Source organism: Caretta caretta, chromosome 1 (assembly GCF_965140235.1).
Source record: "Caretta caretta isolate rCarCar2 chromosome 1, rCarCar1.hap1, whole genome shotgun sequence".
Classification (NCBI taxonomy): Eukaryota; Metazoa; Chordata; order Testudines; family Cheloniidae; genus Caretta; species Caretta caretta.
Genome location: NC_134206.1, coordinates 344,008,932 through 344,026,763, shown reverse-complemented (window position 1 = coordinate 344,026,763; position 17,832 = coordinate 344,008,932).

Sequence of the window (17,832 nt, the reverse complement as noted above, 5' to 3'; positions counted from 1 at the left end):
TTTGAGATAAACTGGAATAAGTGGCCCCATTGAAGTCAATGGGAGTTGCCATACATATTCCAAGGCAAAATTTGCCCTCCAAGTTAAATGGAAATGGAAGAGCTTTTAAATTCCACTGTTTTCAACTTGGACTCAGCAATGCCAGAATCTGTGCGTACTTATATACATGAATAGACACTGCACCACTGGGGAAGGGCCTGGTCTGGAGGACAGATCTCTAGGAGTGAATCTTGCTCCCACTGTAATCAATGGCAGACCTCCCCTGGACTTCAATGTGGTTAGGATTTCGCCCTAGATTCACAGGAGATCTCAGTCAATTCTTTTGAAAAAAGTAGCGGTGGCCTTTTGGTCCATTACAAGCTGCACCGGAAATGTTTCTGCGGACATTCATTTGAGTGACTCATTGTGCGTGGATACTGATGGCAATATGTGCTTGCCCAAAGGTTCGCGCTGAAACTGTTCACACAGCCATCTTGAAACGTGTTTGAGCCAATCAGGAGAAGAGGGCACTGGAGTATGACTCAGGAGACCTGCAGTCTGGTCCCACTTCTGCCACTGACCCACTGAGTGACCTAGGGTAGGCCACTTTGCTGCTCTGTGCCTCAGTTTCCACATCTTAAAAATGGGGCTAATAATCCTGCCCTGCTTTGTAAAGCCCTTTGAGATCACTCATGAAGAGCACTCTATAAGAACTAGATAACAGTATTAATATTTATTATCCTCCTATCTCATAGGGTGCTGTGAGGATTCATTGATGCTTGTATGTGTGAAGTGTTAAGGGTTGTTATTACCACTACATTTTATAATGAAATGTTTACTAGACATGGGCTCTAGACTGAGATCAGAATTTCCCTATGATTCCAAGGTATTTGAGCCTGTCTCTAATATTTACATAAAGTGTGTGTGTGTGTTTAATTATTTATTTGTACTATAGCTAGAGGCTGGCAATGTTTTTTGGACAAATAGTTTATTAGACCCAAAAATGCCATTTTGGTCGACCTGAAACTATTCACAAATTTGACACAAATAGTTTTGGCTACGGCTGTCAATTAACCGCAATTAATGTATGCAACTGATGCAAAACAAATTAACTGGGTTAAAAAATAGTTGTGTTTAATCACAGTTTTAATTGCACTGTTGAAAAATACTGGAATATCATTTTAAATGTATTATAAATATTTTTGGATGTTTTTCTACATTTTCAAATATATTGATTTCAGTTACAACATAGAAATACCAAGTGTACAGAGCTTGGTATTATTATTATTTTTGAGTACAAATATTTGCACTGTAAAAAAGAAACAAAATAAATGATATTTTTCAGTTTACCTCATACAAGTCCACTCAGTCCTACTTCTTGTTCAGCCAATCACGAAGACAAACAAGTTTGTTTACATTTACGGGAGACAATGCTGCCCGTTTCTTGTTTACAAAGTCACCTGAAAGTGAGAATAGGCATTCGTATGGCACTGTTGTAGCCAGCATTGCGAGTTATTTATGTGCCAAATGTGCTAAACATTCATATGCCCCTTCATGCTTTGACTTGTAGGCTCTAAAGTTTTGCATTGTTTCTTTTTTTGAGTGCAATTATGTAAAAAAAAAATCTACATTTGTAAATTGCACTTTCACAATAAAGAGATTATGTAACCCACCCACCTACTGGGTGTGGTGTTCTGTCCCATCTAGTGGCAATGAGACCATTTAGAGAGAGATTAATGAGTCTGCTCTACACCTTTAGCTAGCAGCCATATGGCTTTTAGCTCATGCAGTGGAGGCTCTTGCATTTAACTCCAGAGATCCCAGGTTCAATCCCATCCGCCGAAGACCTGGGTCTGTCAGTGTTACGACAGCACTTGTACTAATTCCATCTAACGCTCCCTATAATTCCACCTTTCTGTCTGTTCCATGGAGGTGTGCTCCATCTTCAGATATAGTTAAAAATCAAGTCAGAGATCTGAAATCATTTCTGGGGAACAGGGAACTTTTTGGAATTTCGTTATTGTCTGAAACTGTCCTTTTCCTCTTCCGTTGAGGGATATAATATATAATAGGGTCCAACCAATAATTTATCACAGGCAGATATACTATAAAACACACAAACTGTAACTTCTCCTCTCTTAGATTTTCATGATTACTGTCTACGTGCGTACTTAAATGACCTCCATTACAATAAGAAAAGGAGTACTTGTGGCACCTTAGAGACTAACCAATTTATTTGAGCATAAGCTTTCGTGAGCTACAGCTCACTTCACGAAAGCTTATGCTCACATAAATTGGTTAGTCTCTAAGGTGCCACAAGTACTCCTTTTCTTTTTGCAAATACAGACTAACACGGCTGTTACTCTGAAACCTCCATTACAATAGTATCTGAGAGTCTCGCAATCTTTAATGTATTTATGATGATGATTTAATGATATTTCTCCTCAGAATATCCTGGGAGAAAGGTCAGTGCTATTATCCCTGTTTTCTGGATGGGGAAATGAGGCACAGAGCTGCTAAGTGACTTGCCCAAGGTCCTGCAGGAAGGCTGTGGCAGAGCAGGTACTTGACCCTGGGGCTCCTGATCCCAGGCTAGTGCCCTAACCACTGGGCTGTACTCCCTCCCATCCCAATGCACACCCTGCATTGTACAAATAATAAATTGCTGATGAGTTACAGGTAGTAGGGGAGATATGAAAATTAGCCTGTTTACACGGGCTCCCTACCAGGACAGCTGGCTTTGAACATTGCCCCTTGGTCTTCCAGTCTCACAAAGCCATGCTGCCTGTAGGTAACGCTGAATGCATGTCTACATGGTGAGTGCCACAGCAATACAGCTGCAGCTATGCTGCTGTTGCACCATAGTGTAGACACTTCCTACGTCAGTAGAAGGTAATGTAGGTAATTCCATTGATGTAGGTCATCCACCTCCCTGAGCAGTGGCAGCCAGGTTGACACAAGAATTCCTCTGTTGACCTAGCTGTGTCCACACTGGAGGTTAGGTCGGTTTAACTATGACGCTTAGGGGAGTGCATTTTTCACACCCCCTGAGCGACATAACTAAGTTGATCTAAATGTTTAGTGCAAACCAGGGATGGGCTGCCGGTCCTGCAGCACTCAGGTCTAGCCTGGGCGATTCCTCTTGACACTTTAGCATGTGAGTCATTTTTCACCCCTGCTCTAACTTGCAACCTACACACCTGCTTTTCAGTGGGAAATGGGATGGTTTCAAGCGGATAGAGGGCAACAGCGGTTTCATTTAGGGCCAAAGTCTTAAACTTCCCACAGAAATGTTCCCTACAGTTAAAACACCTACCCAAGGGCTTTGTCTACAGAACTCACTATAGACAGCAGGGGGACAGCAGAAACCTCAAAAACCTATACAGATATTTCCCTTAAGTTACCATCCACCAGCAGAAGCTTATTTCTTGCATGCGTCATTAGGGACTGATTCTGCCAACACTCACTCATCTAAGTAATTTTGTCCATGTGAGGAGTCCCAGTGGGTTCAACCTATGGAACTCTGCCAGAGCATGCTGTGAAGTCCAAGACTATAACAGGGTTCAAAAAAGAACTAGATAAATTTATGGAGAATAGTCCATCAATGGCTATTAGCCAGGATGGGCAGAGATGGTGTCCCTAGCCTCTGTTTGCCAGAAGCTGTGAATGGGCGACAGGGGATGGATCACTTGATGATTCCCTGTTCTGTTCATTCCCCTGGGGCACCTGGCATTGGCCACTGTTGGAAGACAGGATACTGGGCTAGATGGACCTTTGGTCTGACCCAGCATGGCCGCTCTTTTACACTCATGGTTACCATGCTGCAGCATCTAGGTGCAGTGTTCACCGAGAGAAGACCCACTTTCATCAAAGCAGCTCAGTTCGAGCAAAAGCAATTTGATCGATCGTGTCAGTTAGGGAACAGTTGGAAAGTTCCATGGCATGCGATACACCTCGGACAGACAAGAAGCCGCTAATGGTAAAAGAGAAATCACAGCCCACAGGCCTGGGAGTTTCATAAATTCTTAGGACAGTACCTAATATGATGTTCTGCTACCAAAGCAAGAGAAGGAGGTGCAGCGTGATGGACTTCTCTGAGTGGGATTTCTATTTCAGAGGGAGACAATAAATAGAAGAAAGAGACAGTCTCAGAGTAAACTGTCAGAGGCTATTTTGTTTGAACATGGTTAACATGACAGATAGCAGGAGGAGAAGAGCCTCTCTCCTTAGTCCAAACATTGGCTGCTTAGCTTCACTTTATATATCTATCTAGGCTTTTATTTTAGGATTTTATACAGCTACCCCTGACTGTGGTTATCTGAGCGCCCAACAGTAATAACAACTCACAGGATCTCAGAATGCTTCCCGAGCTACAAATGCAGCCACCTCATGGTGGAAAGCAGCAACCAACCACTATAGACATGAAAGGAAATGTGGGTGAAGTGCTGGAACAACACACACAAACACATACCTATAGTGTTCCTACCAAAATAACTCAGGGGTCCTTTCATGGTCATGAAGACAACACAGAACTTCAATTTTTGAAGCCTCCCAAATATCAGTGAAAGAGAAGAAATTCATAGCGACCTAGACAGTTTGGAAGCATGACCAGAAACTAAAAAAAGAGATTACACTTGGGCAAATGCTGCTAATAGGGGGATGGAAGGGAGGGAAATAATCCATGCAAACATTCAATGAGAGGAAAAATTCTGGGAAGCAATACTGATGGAGGAGATTTAGGGTGATTTAGGCCAGTAAATTAGTGCAACACAGGCCTGGTCCGAAGACTCCAGCTGAAGCCAATAGCAAGACTCCCAGTGACTTCAATGGGTTTTGGATCAGGCTCTGTGGCAGTAAAAGAGGTCAGTGCAATTCTGGGCTGAGTATACAGAAACATCACATCCCAGAGCAAGGATTTCATAGTCCCTCCCCCTAGGCTCTGGTGTGAATACACCTGAAATAATGCAATGGGCACCTCACTATCAAAAAGATCTTGACAAATGGGAAGGAGTTCAGTGAAGAGCAACAGAAAGGAGCAGGGGATGGAGGGGTGGATTTAGAAGAGCTATATATGGATTGCAATGGGATATATATGGGCTATATATGTCTAACTTGAGTAAGAGGCAAATAAAGTAGGGAACATAACTGTATACAAATATGGCAAGGGTGTAAACACCAAGGAGGGAGAGTGGTTATTTATGGTGGGCATATGGGGGTATAATTAGGAATAATGGGGGGACTTACATAATGTATGTTCTATTAGGCTGCAAAATAGTTTCCTAAAGGAAGCAGAGGAAACTCCATGTGATGTGGTCTTCAGGCCTCACATTGAACCAGGGTTGGGAGTAGAGCAACTGGGCTAGGGAGGCCCCGTCCCCCTACAGGTGCAAAGCATGTTCCCAGTGGAGGAACTGTTTAAAAGGACACTGGCAGCCCAGGCAACGCTGGAAATGAGCTGTATGTGGCACCAGGAAGCAAGGCTGATGCTGAGAGCTGTGAGAGGAGTGGCACCAGCTTTGGGAAGGCTGCACGAGCACCAGAGACTTGGGTCCCCTTCCTCTTTGGTAGCTGGAAGCCCTGAGAAAGGTTGACTGAGCAGGGCACTAAGAGACTGAACAGAGTCTGCTAAGCCAGTGACCAGGCCCCAGACTGAGGCGCTCCAGACTGGTAGGAATGACCCCAGGGGTACCATAATTAGGGGTAGCTCAGTACCTGGGCTGGGCACTCTGCTAAATCTGTTGGGACTTGGGTTGGACGTGGTGCAGAGGATCGGTCCCCTACCTGGTTACCCATCAACCCCCATTCTGCCCACTTCTCGGTCGGGACGGAACCTCTGGAGGAGCAGTGAGAGCACGCGGGGGTGACTGAGAGCACAGCTAGGCTCCCCTCTGAGATGCCTAGGCTTGTAAGGCCACAAGCTGATCCCTAGGCCTGCTGGTCATTGGACCTTCCCGCTACGGCCCATCACGTGGGATTTGAAAAAAAAAATGGATAAAATAATAAGTCTGAGAGTCTGAATTCCTTAGCTCTCTTTGAGAGTCTGAGGCCTGGCCTACGCTACAGACCAATGTCAGTGCAACTATGTGTGAAAAATCCACGCCCCTGAGCGACATAATTATACTGACGTAACCCCCCGCGTAGATAGCGCTATGGTGACGGGAGAGCTTCACCTGTTGCCATAGCGCAGGGAGGTGAATTAACTACGCCAACAAGAGCGCTCTCCCCTGTCGGCATAGGAGCGTCTTCACTTAAATGCTATCGCGGCGCAGCTGTGCCGTTGTAACATTTGAAGTGTAGACAAACCCTGAGCCTTAAAGGGACAGTAAGAAATAAACCTCCACTGGGAGGTGGACGGGCTGTCTGAAAGAATAGGTCATTTGTGCCTCTTCCATGGTTCAAGGGCTTGTGCAGCAGTGCAGAGTTTACTTGCAGGTGTGATTGTAACCCACACACCATGTGGGTGTGCTGTTCTGTCCCATCTAGTGGCGCCGAGACCATTTAGAGAGAGAGATAAAATGAATCTGCTCTACAGCCTTCGCTAACAGCCAGTTGGCTTTTAGCTTATGCTGTAGAGGCTCATGCACTAAGCTCCAGAGGTCCCAGGGTTCAATCCCACCCGCCGCCAACCACGGTCTGTTGGTGTTCCATAATCACAGCTGTTAAAAGAGCGGGACTTCATTCCAACAAACACCTTGGCAATAATGGAAAGATGGTGAGAGCAGAATGTCCTTAGAGCTGGGCAGGAACAGGAATTTGTGTTTTGCAGGCAATTCTGAAATTTGTTTTCATTTTGAATTGGAACAAACACCCCCCCCCCCAAATATTGGAATTTTTCCACAAAACAAACGTTTTGAAAAAACATTGTTTTGGGTCAGTTGAAGTGTTCTGTTCTGATTGTGACTCTTTTTTATATTATACCATAATTTTATATTGATGTATATAGTGAATATAAGATCATATTTTGAAATGAAAGGTTGCTTCAAAATCAAAAACCCAAAATGTTCCTTTACAATCAGAATCTGACCAAACTGCTTCATTTTGATTGTTTTTTCTAAATGAAACCGTTGTCAGAACCGACACATTCCTCTGGAAAGTTTTGATTTCAACACAGTGGCATTCTCTTACCCAAAAGTTCCACTGGAAAATTTCCAACCAGCTGCTGTAAATACCGTATCAAGATGATCTGCTCCCACAATGTAGAGGAAAACAATTGTGTACCTTCACGCAGGTGTATCACACTAACACTTTTTACACAGCTATTTCACTTTGATCAGACATTACATCTTGGCGTTTTGCTAATCTCTCTAGCTTTTCAGGGGTGATTAAAATGGAATCGGGGTGTGTGGGGGGGTGTTTCCTGGGCCTATATTTAATCTAATTCAGTATGTACTCACTAAGGTTTCTAATGATCATCCCTATAATTGCAAGGCTTGAGGAAATTGTTTTTGTGAGTGGTGGTATTAAACTAACTTCAGGCAATTTTTGTGCCAACATGAGCAGAACAAACACAATTCAGTTTCAAAAGGGGGATCCAAATAAAGAGATGCAGGAGAGATGGGGTGGGGGAGCAGCTTATGAGTAGCAAACAGATTGAGCAATTTAGAAAAGTCACCTTCTTTATCCAAGAGTCCATTGCCCAACCCAGCAGAGGTGAGCAGACATTCTGATGTGCCCTTCGGAACATGTGTGTTGATGGGAACAGGATGTGATATTGGACAGACACAGCTGCTCATTCGTCGCGTGATGGATGTACCATCATTAGACTTCCCAGTGGATCCTCCCTATGCTTTATTTAGATCTTTGAGGCAGGGACTGCCTTTATAATGTAGGGCTAGGTCCTCTAGTGGTGTAAATCAGCATGATGGAGCCCTGCTGATTCACACCAGCTGAGGATCTGGCCCTTTGTGTTTGGTACAATTGTAAACATGCCATTAGGACTTCATAAAGTAATAATAATAATAATAAGTAGCCGCCCTAATGCCCTTTGTGATGCTCTGCTATTTAAAAGCAATCCCAATCTTCTCAGGAAGGCACAGCTATTGAAGTCTGATCCAGTTTATATTAAAATCACTGGGAGTCTTTCCATTGACTTCTGTGAGAGTTGGATTAGGCCCATTGTAGGCCTGAGACTTGATCAACCCCTCCCCCCCAACATTAAACCAGCCTTGGGTGAAACTTAGGGAGTTCACCACTAAAATTGGAGTGGGGGGGGGAGAATGTTCTGCTGCTGATAAAGCACCCCACCTCAAGCATGTCCCTAAGGAAAGTTATAACCACCAAGTTTGTAAAGATGCTGGGAAATTAGGGATGATACAGAAAGAGACTCAATAAATGGGAAGATAAACTCTGACCAGCGTTTTTATGCTGACCATCTGTATAAACAGAGAAGGTCACAACTAAGTTACAATTTGGGCATGAAAGATAAAATGTAAAAACTTGGGCAGGAAGGAGGACACATAGGTGCCAGTGTGTAATTGGTCAAATTTTTGTTATTTAGGCGTGTGGGATAATGTGATAGGTTTAGTAAATTTGAAGGAGGGAGCTAGTTTTACCTATATAATGTACATGAAAACCAATGTTCTTTGGGAACCATTTCTGGACTGCAGTTCAATATCAAGCTGCTGGAACTCTGACCCCTCTGCATGACCGTGATGTGCAAAGGCATTGCCGGGAAGCCCCAGATGAATGGATCCTGACTGCCATCGGGTGAAATTTGTCTGTATTTTGGGAGTGGTGCCCATAAGAGATTTGCTTGGTATATGTATTCTGTGCGAGTTGCTAATAACTAGATGTTTAGAGCACGGTTGTTTAAGGCTCTTTCACTGGGAAAAGCTTCTGCAGACCTGTAGATCCCTGAGCCCTGAGGGAAAGGGCAGGTACTTAAATTGACCAGGTTTCTTCCTGAGCCCCATGGGTAAGGACAGGCGCCTTACACGCTGAGCCCTCGGAGGGGAAAGGGTGGGGGTGCCTAAATTGATTGGGTCATGGGATGCCCTAGTTTTTTGCGGGTAACACCTTGGAGTGGAAATCCAAACCCAAATACTACAGGAAACCTCCCATATAAACAGCTATCTCAAGAGTATCATCATGGTGCTGCTAGATCTCATATGTGCTCTTCTGAGCATGCTCCCCAAATGCATTGGGAACAAAACTATTAAACAAACCAACAATCTGTTGCTAAAGAAGATGGAATTTTAGTACATAATAAGTGGATTGACCCAGATCAAAACCTCAGGTCAAAACCCCAAAGGTTGGCAGGAGTACAAAGTCCAGACCTAGATTCTAATTTCACAACCAGTGCATGTCTGTAATGGGGCATCCCCCATGTAGAACACCTCAAACATGGGGACCTATGCAGAGCTGGGTAAATAATGGATTTTTTGGTTCTTTGGCAATTCTGAAAAATAAAATAAAATAAAATAAAATAAAATAGTTTCAGGTCGATCCCAAAGCAATTTTTTTTAACTGAAAAGTTTAAAAAAACAATCATTTTAGATCGAATGAAACATTTCATTTGACCCAAACTGAAATGTTTCATTTTCATTTTTTAGCATTTAGTATTTTAAATGAAAAAAAGAGGACATTTTGAAACAAAAAAGTCATTTGGAATCAAAATCTCCAAACTCCAATCTTTAAAACGTTGAAAGGAAATGTTTAGACTTTTTTTGGGGGGGAGGGAATGTTTTGATATTTTTTTTCCCCTGCAACAATTTGGTAAAACTGACGTGAATTCATGAAATATCTCGGTGTCACCAAATTTGCGTTGTTCGCTGAACAAGTATTTGTTCAAAAAATTTCATCAAGCTCTAGAAATATGTTTTGTAGTATGGGGCGCCAGAATCAATAATGGGCCAGATCATCAGCTGGCTGGTCATCTGCATAGCTCCAGGTGGGCATATAGGAGTCGCCCCATTTTACGGCTAGCATAGCTGAGCACATAGGTCAGGCATATTGTTTCTGGATAGCAGTGTGTCTCAAGGGAGAATAGAGTGAAAGGATGGACCAGTGGCTAGAGGGTGAGCCTGGGTTTTGGGGAAGTCGAGGTTCAATTCCTTATACAAATATCCTCTGTGATGCTGGGCCAGTTGTCTCTAGGCCTCAGTTCTCCGCCTATAAAAAGGTGATGATAACTAAGGCTATGATTCTGGCATGGTTGTGACATTGCACTCCATATGCTTTATAAAAATATGTTTATGAGTGTCAATATGATGTAACTAGAATATGTTTTATGCAAAAGGTCTCTTGTAAGGTGTCCTTACAGAGCTTATAATCTACTGAGTGTGTTCATCCTATTTGTATAAATGTATCATTCTTGTATCTGAAATTAAGAATATGAAATATAACTCAGAGGTCCTACTGTAGTTATGGAAAGTGTGGGCCATTAATGGTGGTTTGGAATCTTGATGGCTCCCATTGACGAGAACAATTGGTTGTAGATGGCTCTGTTTACTTGTAAGCCTTCCTGTATACCTGTGTGCCAGCGAGTGGATAATGAAGTCTCACAGGACATGTGAACATGTCACATGATTCTGGAATCCATCTTAAACCTGGTGCTTTTCCAATTAGAAGGAGGGATGGGAACCCAGAGAGAGACAAATGATTCCCGCCTTTTGCTAAAGATATAAAAGGGGGTGGAACAGAACAAAGGGGGCTGCCAGTCATGAGAAATCCCCGAGTTACCACCTGAGCTGGAACTAACAAGAACTGTACCAGGGGAAAGGATTGAGTCCAGACTAGGAAGGAGTCTAACCTGTGAAAGAAGCTTACTGGAACATCTCTAAGGGTGAGATTTACTTGTATTCAGTTTCTTAATGTATTAGGCTTAGACTTCCGTGTTTTGTTTTATTTTGCTCGGTAACTTACTTTGTTCCATCTGTTATTATTTGAAACTACTTAAACCCTATTTTTTATACTTAATAAAATCACTTTTGTTTATTGGTCAACCCCAGAGTAAGTGATTAATACCTGGGGGAGCAAACAGCTGTGCATATCTCTCTATCAGTGTTTTAGAGGGCAGACAATTTATGAGTTTACCCTGTATAAGCTTTATATAGAGTAAAACAGATTTATTTGGGATTTGGATCCCATTGGGAACTGGGTATCCGAGTGCTGGAGATAAGTGACCTGCTGAGCAGTTTTTGGTTAAAGTCTGCAGCTTTGGGGGTGTGGACCAAACCTGGGTCTGTGTTTGCAGCTGGCTAGAGTGTCTGGCTCAACAAGGCAGGGTTCTGGAGTCCCAAGCTGGCAGGGAAAACGGGCTCAGAGGTAGTCTCGGCACATCAGGTGACAGTCCTAAGGGGGTCTCTGTGACCAAACCCATCACAATGGTGTTCACAGTAATCCTTAATTTCGTGCATCTTCCCCTCTGTAGATGGAGACAGAGGGGAAGCTGTGCCAAACCTGTGTGATTCTGCAACTACATGGGCCAGGTCACAACACCAGGAGTGGGGAGCTGGGTCCAGCCCCATGGGACATGAACCACCACTGTGAGATGAGTGCAGGTTAGGCTTTCTCTCCAGCTCCTTCTCTCCTTCTGCGCCATCCTTGTTCTCCCGCATTGTCTGCTGCGAAATGTATTGCAACGTTCTGTTAAAAAATCAAAGCCTGAATGATAAGTGCTTCCAAACCTCATAGTGGTGCTGTGAAAATGAATGCATTAAAAAGATTATGAACTGCTCAGATACTAGAGTGATGAGGGGTGTGTAGGAGTACCTGTGCTATATCTGACCCAGTATAGATAAGCTTGGAAGGATTAGAGTCTTATCGGTAATGTCGCCAAACATTGATTTTGCCATGCACACAAACCAGCGAAAAAATATTTCCATCCATAATCAGATCGGCAAAGTAAGAAAAACGCTGCTTGAGAAATTATTAGCTTTTGATTTAAGGAGATTTACTTTGTGTATTTTGACTTACTGACAATTTGTTTGAACGATTATAAAGCTTTAACTTTTTGAATCTCTGTGTTTACTGTCATTAAATAATTAGCATCTGACACCCTCTATTTTCTGACTTGCCACAACCGTGGAAATTTCTTTAGCTAAAAATAGAGAAAAAAAATGCATGAAGCCTATCATTTTGCACAATTTGGGAAAATGTAAATAAATAAATATTTATAAAATGCTTTAAAATAAACATTGATATTATCTATCAAAACTGTAATAAAAATAAAAACCGAATTCAGCTGAGCCTAAGTAAAGTGGACTGTTTATTCTAAATAACAGTTGAAAAAAATGGCAATATTTCTCCTCTTTCTGTTGTGATTATTGCTACAAGGATGGAGATACTGCTTGCAGTTAACACTGACACAGGGTAATTTTGTAATACTGCTTGCAGTTAACACTGACACAGGGTAACACTGACACAGGGTAATTTTACTGTTAAAGCGTAATCACAGTGGTCAAAACACACCTTGTCTCACCTCTGGTTTTAATTCATGCCACGGCAACAAGAACAACTAAAAATAAAGCAGCCCTCCAGCACAGCAAACCCTTGTACTAGGCAGAGATTAGAACGTACACAGCAGTATAATAGGTGTATTGCAAAGAAATATGCATATATTCCAGCACTGCGGCCCTTGAAGAGCCTTTGTGAAGGACCTTTTGGAAATGTGGCGTCATTGTCACCTTGGAGATCAGATTTCAATCGCTTTATTTGTTTCTTGGTTTGTAAGAATAGGGTAGTCTGGTGGTCGAGACATGGGACTGGCCTGTGCTGTAGATATCTTGTGTGATCTTGAGCAAGTCACTTAATTAGTCTGAGCCTCAGTTTCCCCATCTGAAAAATGGGCATAACAGCTCTTCCTTTCTCCCACCATTTGCCTGTCTTGTTGGATTAGGCCCCAAATCAGTGAAGCATTTAAGCACATGCTTAAACCCATTCCTAGTCAGTAACAGACTTAAAATATTTGCTAAATCTCATTGAAACTGATGCAGCTGCTTAAATCTATGTATGTGCATAAATGCTGTGCTGAATGGGAATTGACTGCTGAAGTGAGGCCTTAGCTTGTAAGACCTTTGGGGGCAGCGACGCGCTCTTGCCCTGTGCGTGTCCAGAAGCTAGCACAACCGGGCCCGGATCTCATGTGGAGCCTCCAGGCACTACCATTAAACAAATTATAATCTCAATATCATCATGCTAGATCTCCTCTTGTCTTTTCCCCAGGGCACTTATTTCTGGTCTCCTTTGTTGTCAGGCTGAATTTTGACCATGTGCTCTCTTGGGGCACAGAGCTCTTTGCAAGGTGCTTAGCACAGTACTAGGAATAATAATAACAATAATGTAAATGGTGTTAGACTTACTCTGCATTTTACAGGATCAGGACCAGAGTGTGTGAATCCATGGAGAAATGTACAGTTGGACTCTACCACCTTTAGGCTGATACAGACCAACAAAGGGCCAATCCTGATGTCTTCGTTCAGGTAAATTGAACCTAACATAAAGGTTGAAGGATTTAGCCTCGGTAAGATACCGCCAGCATTAGTAAGATGAGTATTTATTATTTGTATTGCAGGAGTGTCTAGGTGTTCTGGCCTTGGACTAGGCCTCCTTTGTGCTCGGTGCTGCACAAACATAGAACAAAAAGATAGCCCATTCCCCAAAGAGCTCACACTCCAAATATAAAACAAGAGAGAACAGGTGGATGCAGACAGATGGGGGAGCATAAGGAAACAGCGAGACAATACCGATACTTTGGACACAGACCTTGGACCGGGAAATCTGTGTATAGGTTTTACATATTATTTAGTGTTAGGAAGTATCACTGTTATTATTTCAAGGCTTGACAAGGTAGAGCCTTAAAATCCTACTGGTGGGGGCGGGGGGGGATTTCCTACACTGCACGGTGAATTCAGTCAAAGACGTTCTGGTTTCAAGTATACCACTCTTTCCCTGCACGCGACATTCTCAGGCTGCAGGGCTGGGGAATTAATAGACTCAGAATCTATTAGCTCACTAGACCAAGCTGCCTTTAGGAAGAAATTCACAAGCGGGACTCCCCTCTCCCTTCCAGACACACGCTTCAAAGAGAAAAACATCCAGACTCCTGAAAAACCGAAACACTGGGGGATTCAAAAAGCAGGCAAAACACAGAGGTCTCACCGTGTGATCACAGTGATCTCTCTCTTGTGGCCTCAGCCTTTCTAAAAGATGGCAGCAAATGTTGCATGGAGATGTCTCTCCATGCCTTCCCCCAGCTCTAGTTATTATTGTTATTCATTTAAGCAGAACTGGAGGAAGCCAGGATTTGGAATCCACCAGCACTAGGTCTGCTGTATCATTTGGGGATATTTGTGTACCCCTTTGGATGGTTGGAATAGAAATTCGAGAGACGTCTGAGGCCCAAATTTGCATCCAAAGCTTAGAGGGAATCCGCTCTGAGGTTACCGGTGGCTAACTGTGGCAGACTGCCTCGGCAGACTACCACACAGTGCTACACCATCATATTTCTTCTCTTCCCCTGTCACCCTTTCCACCTCACCACCCCTTTGGCTCATCCACCTGTTATCTCGTAGGTTATAAACTCTTTGGGTTGTGACTATCATTTACTGTATGTTTGTCAGCAGCCGGCACAATGGGGCCAGGACCTGGAAGAGGTTGTTAGGGATTATCACACTCTAAAAGATAAAAAAAACTAATGATGGTATCCAGGCTGCAAAGGTCAGGTGCTAACCTGAAATACCTCAAAGTTTGGGGATGTTCCAGATTGGGAATATTGTATGGGCCAATCTCTCCGAGCAACGACAGGCTGCTCTGAAAGGCAAGCACTTGTCGTGCTGAATTCACAACATTAAGATTTTATCTCCCATTACAAGCGGACTAGCCTAGAGTGAATCAATTATGAGATTAGAATGAATCCGATAATCTTCTCTTCCTCTGTGTCTGGAATCAGAAAACGCAGCTGTAAAGATAGTGTTAGTTATAGCAAATGAGATCAAAATTTGCCCCATTCTATTAAAAGCCTTTCCCAAACGTTAACAGCTGAGGTGAAAGGTTCCGTTGAAATTAAATTGAAATCTCAACTCTTTGACTGATTGCTGTCTCACATCATGTTCTCCACTCCAGTGGCACAGATCAGTTGCCCAACTCATAAGGGGCCCTGTGACTATGGCAACATACACCTTAGAAGTACCACACACAGATTTTCTTCAAGTCATTCATCTGTCAAACTACGTAAGGATATAGGTGGGAGGTGGACATTCTGGGGAAAGGTGAAAGAGACCTTCTCCTGATGCCCCAAAGACAACCAACACCATGGCTCTGAACTTCTTAAAGTTCTCCACTATCCCTTCTTCTACCAAGTTAAATTGCTGTCTGATAATAGCTAGCCAGGTGGTCAGTGGAGATGGTGGCTATAAATATATTTTACTTGTTTTATTTAACATGCTAATTGTGACCATGTCTTCCTATCACTCATCCTCTCTCCCCCAGTCCATCTGTCTGTCTGTTAAACTTGCTTTTGTGTCTTATCTTAAATTAGAATGGACACTCATAATGCATAAGCATAAGAGGGCAGAAATAAAGTTGCATGGGTGATCGTAATTCTGGCATTTTCTAACTTTTCGTGTTTGACTTTGACGCAACACCAATGCTCTTTTAATATATTTTTTCGTACAGAGTTTTCTAGTTTGTTTTTTAAAAAGCAAACTGAAGAAACAAAGAAATTCTGTGACCGGCAACTGTAACAGCTACATGAGTCATCACTGTCTGAATCCAACACGTTTAGATTTATATCACACACCTTGACCACTTGAGCTAAAAGAGCAGCTCCTTTAAGTGGTACCAGTAGTAGACTATTCACAATGTACACTCAGCACAAGAGGGCACGTGATATACATTTTGCCAGCCAGCTATTTGCTAGTCATTAATAGAAGCTGGAAATTAGAATTCCAGGGCTCTCTTTTTGGCTTCGGAAGGGGAGTTTTGTCTAGTGGTTAGAGCAGAGGGCTGTGTTAGAATCTTGAGTGCTATTTATTTGTTAAAGATACGTTGTATTTTCATAGTGCTCATTCATCTGTAGGTCCTGAAAAGGTGTGGCCCCATTTTGACAGACATCATAGCTAAGCACATAGGTTTGACATATTGATTCTGAAAGGCAACGTGACTAGGAGGATAAGACATATTCTAAACTTAGGTTCTATTCAAGAATCATGCAGCAATGGCCATGTGAGACCTTTCAGATCTTCAGCTACCTCATCTGTGTCGTGGAGGAATAGTATGAGTAGAACATCTTGATCAATAATAAGAATTGTGAAGTGCACAGAATTATTAACACTAGCAAGTAGAATAGGTGTGGTTAGAATGCATGGTCTTCCAGTTCTTTGCACCAAGGCCAAAGTGTGTCTTGATGGAAGAAAGCAACAGTAGGAGGAATAGTTTAATCTGTTTTGCCAGTGTCTTGTCTGGAGCTCTGTATCTCTGTGTTTTGTATGCACATGCTTCAGGAGATGCCATGAGGTCCAGAAGCATGCTCAGTGTAGTTGGAATGTCCAGAAAATCAAAGGACAAGTGTAGAACAAATTTTAGAGTGCACCTGTTAATGGTGATGGTCTGTGATTTTTAACTCAACCAAATCTGGATAGCTTCTCACGGGAACAGCGAAAGAGAAATCTCTGACCCCAGAACTATCCCTCTGCCAAATTTCAAATTCACGTTCTAAACCCTAAGGCAGTAGAACTGTTCAAATGTGTCCAGAAAAATGTTTTTAACAGTTTTGTCAATCTGTTTTTCACTTTCTCGAAAAAAGCTAAACCAATGTTGTGCAAACTTTCCAGAATAACTAATATGAAGCAGAGACCAAGCATGGAAAATTTCAGCTCAAGTGGCTAATGTCTATCAAAATTATTAGCAACTGAAAACTTTAGGCAACCGTAACTCTTTGTCACTGCTGTTCGGTCTACATAGTAATTTTTAGAAACAAAAGAATTGACATATTTGTGCACAGAAATCATAGAGGGGCAAAGCTTCAATTTCAGAGTCTGGGTTTGGGTTGGATGCTTATTTAAAGTGTCTGAACTCCTGATTCTGCAGAACTGAGTTGGTAATTTCAGGAGATTTGGCTAGTGCTGTCTGCTTCCAGACTGGCTAGTAACAGGAGACTCTTGTAGTTCTGGTTTCAGAGTCTCCAGAAATGAAAGCATTGGGGGAAAAGGTAACTGAGCGTTCCTTTTTGAACTACTAAGGACTGGCTTTGAGTTTGGAATGAAGATTTAAAGGATTCTTGTTGTATCCCAACTCTGATAGAATTAAAAACACAGTGCTACTCCTAATGACTCTGACATATTGGATTCAAAGCAAAATCCGCAGTCATTGCATGGAGATTAGATGCTCTAATTTGGAACAATGAGTCCTCTGTTGCCAGATGGCTCTGCTAATGAACCAAAAAAGAAATCTGCTGACCTGATTAGAGCAAACACTCTGACATTTGCAAAGACAGAGGCAATTTGATGAGCTGCTGCTCCCCTCCACAAGTTTCTGGACAGTCTTTATGATCCCATACTTTGTAGTTTCTTATCCCTCTGTTATGAACAATAAATTCTCAACCTTTCAGGCATTGTCCTTGTCCCGTCACAGGCTCTGGAATGAGGCCTCTTACAGACACAGCATCATGTTCATTACAATTGTAACAGCGTGCTTGATTTTATGACAATGCATAAGCTGGAGATGGACAGGCCGGTCATGATGAGCATAGAAAATGTTGCTCTTATCAGCGAAAGGACAAATTGTTGTGATCTACATAAAAATGCGGTTGCCTCACTGAAGCAGAGACACAGCTAATGGAAACATTTGCTATGAGGTTCACATTTGAGGCTGATAGAATAAACTTTATGAAAAGAAAAGGGAATAGGCAGTTAA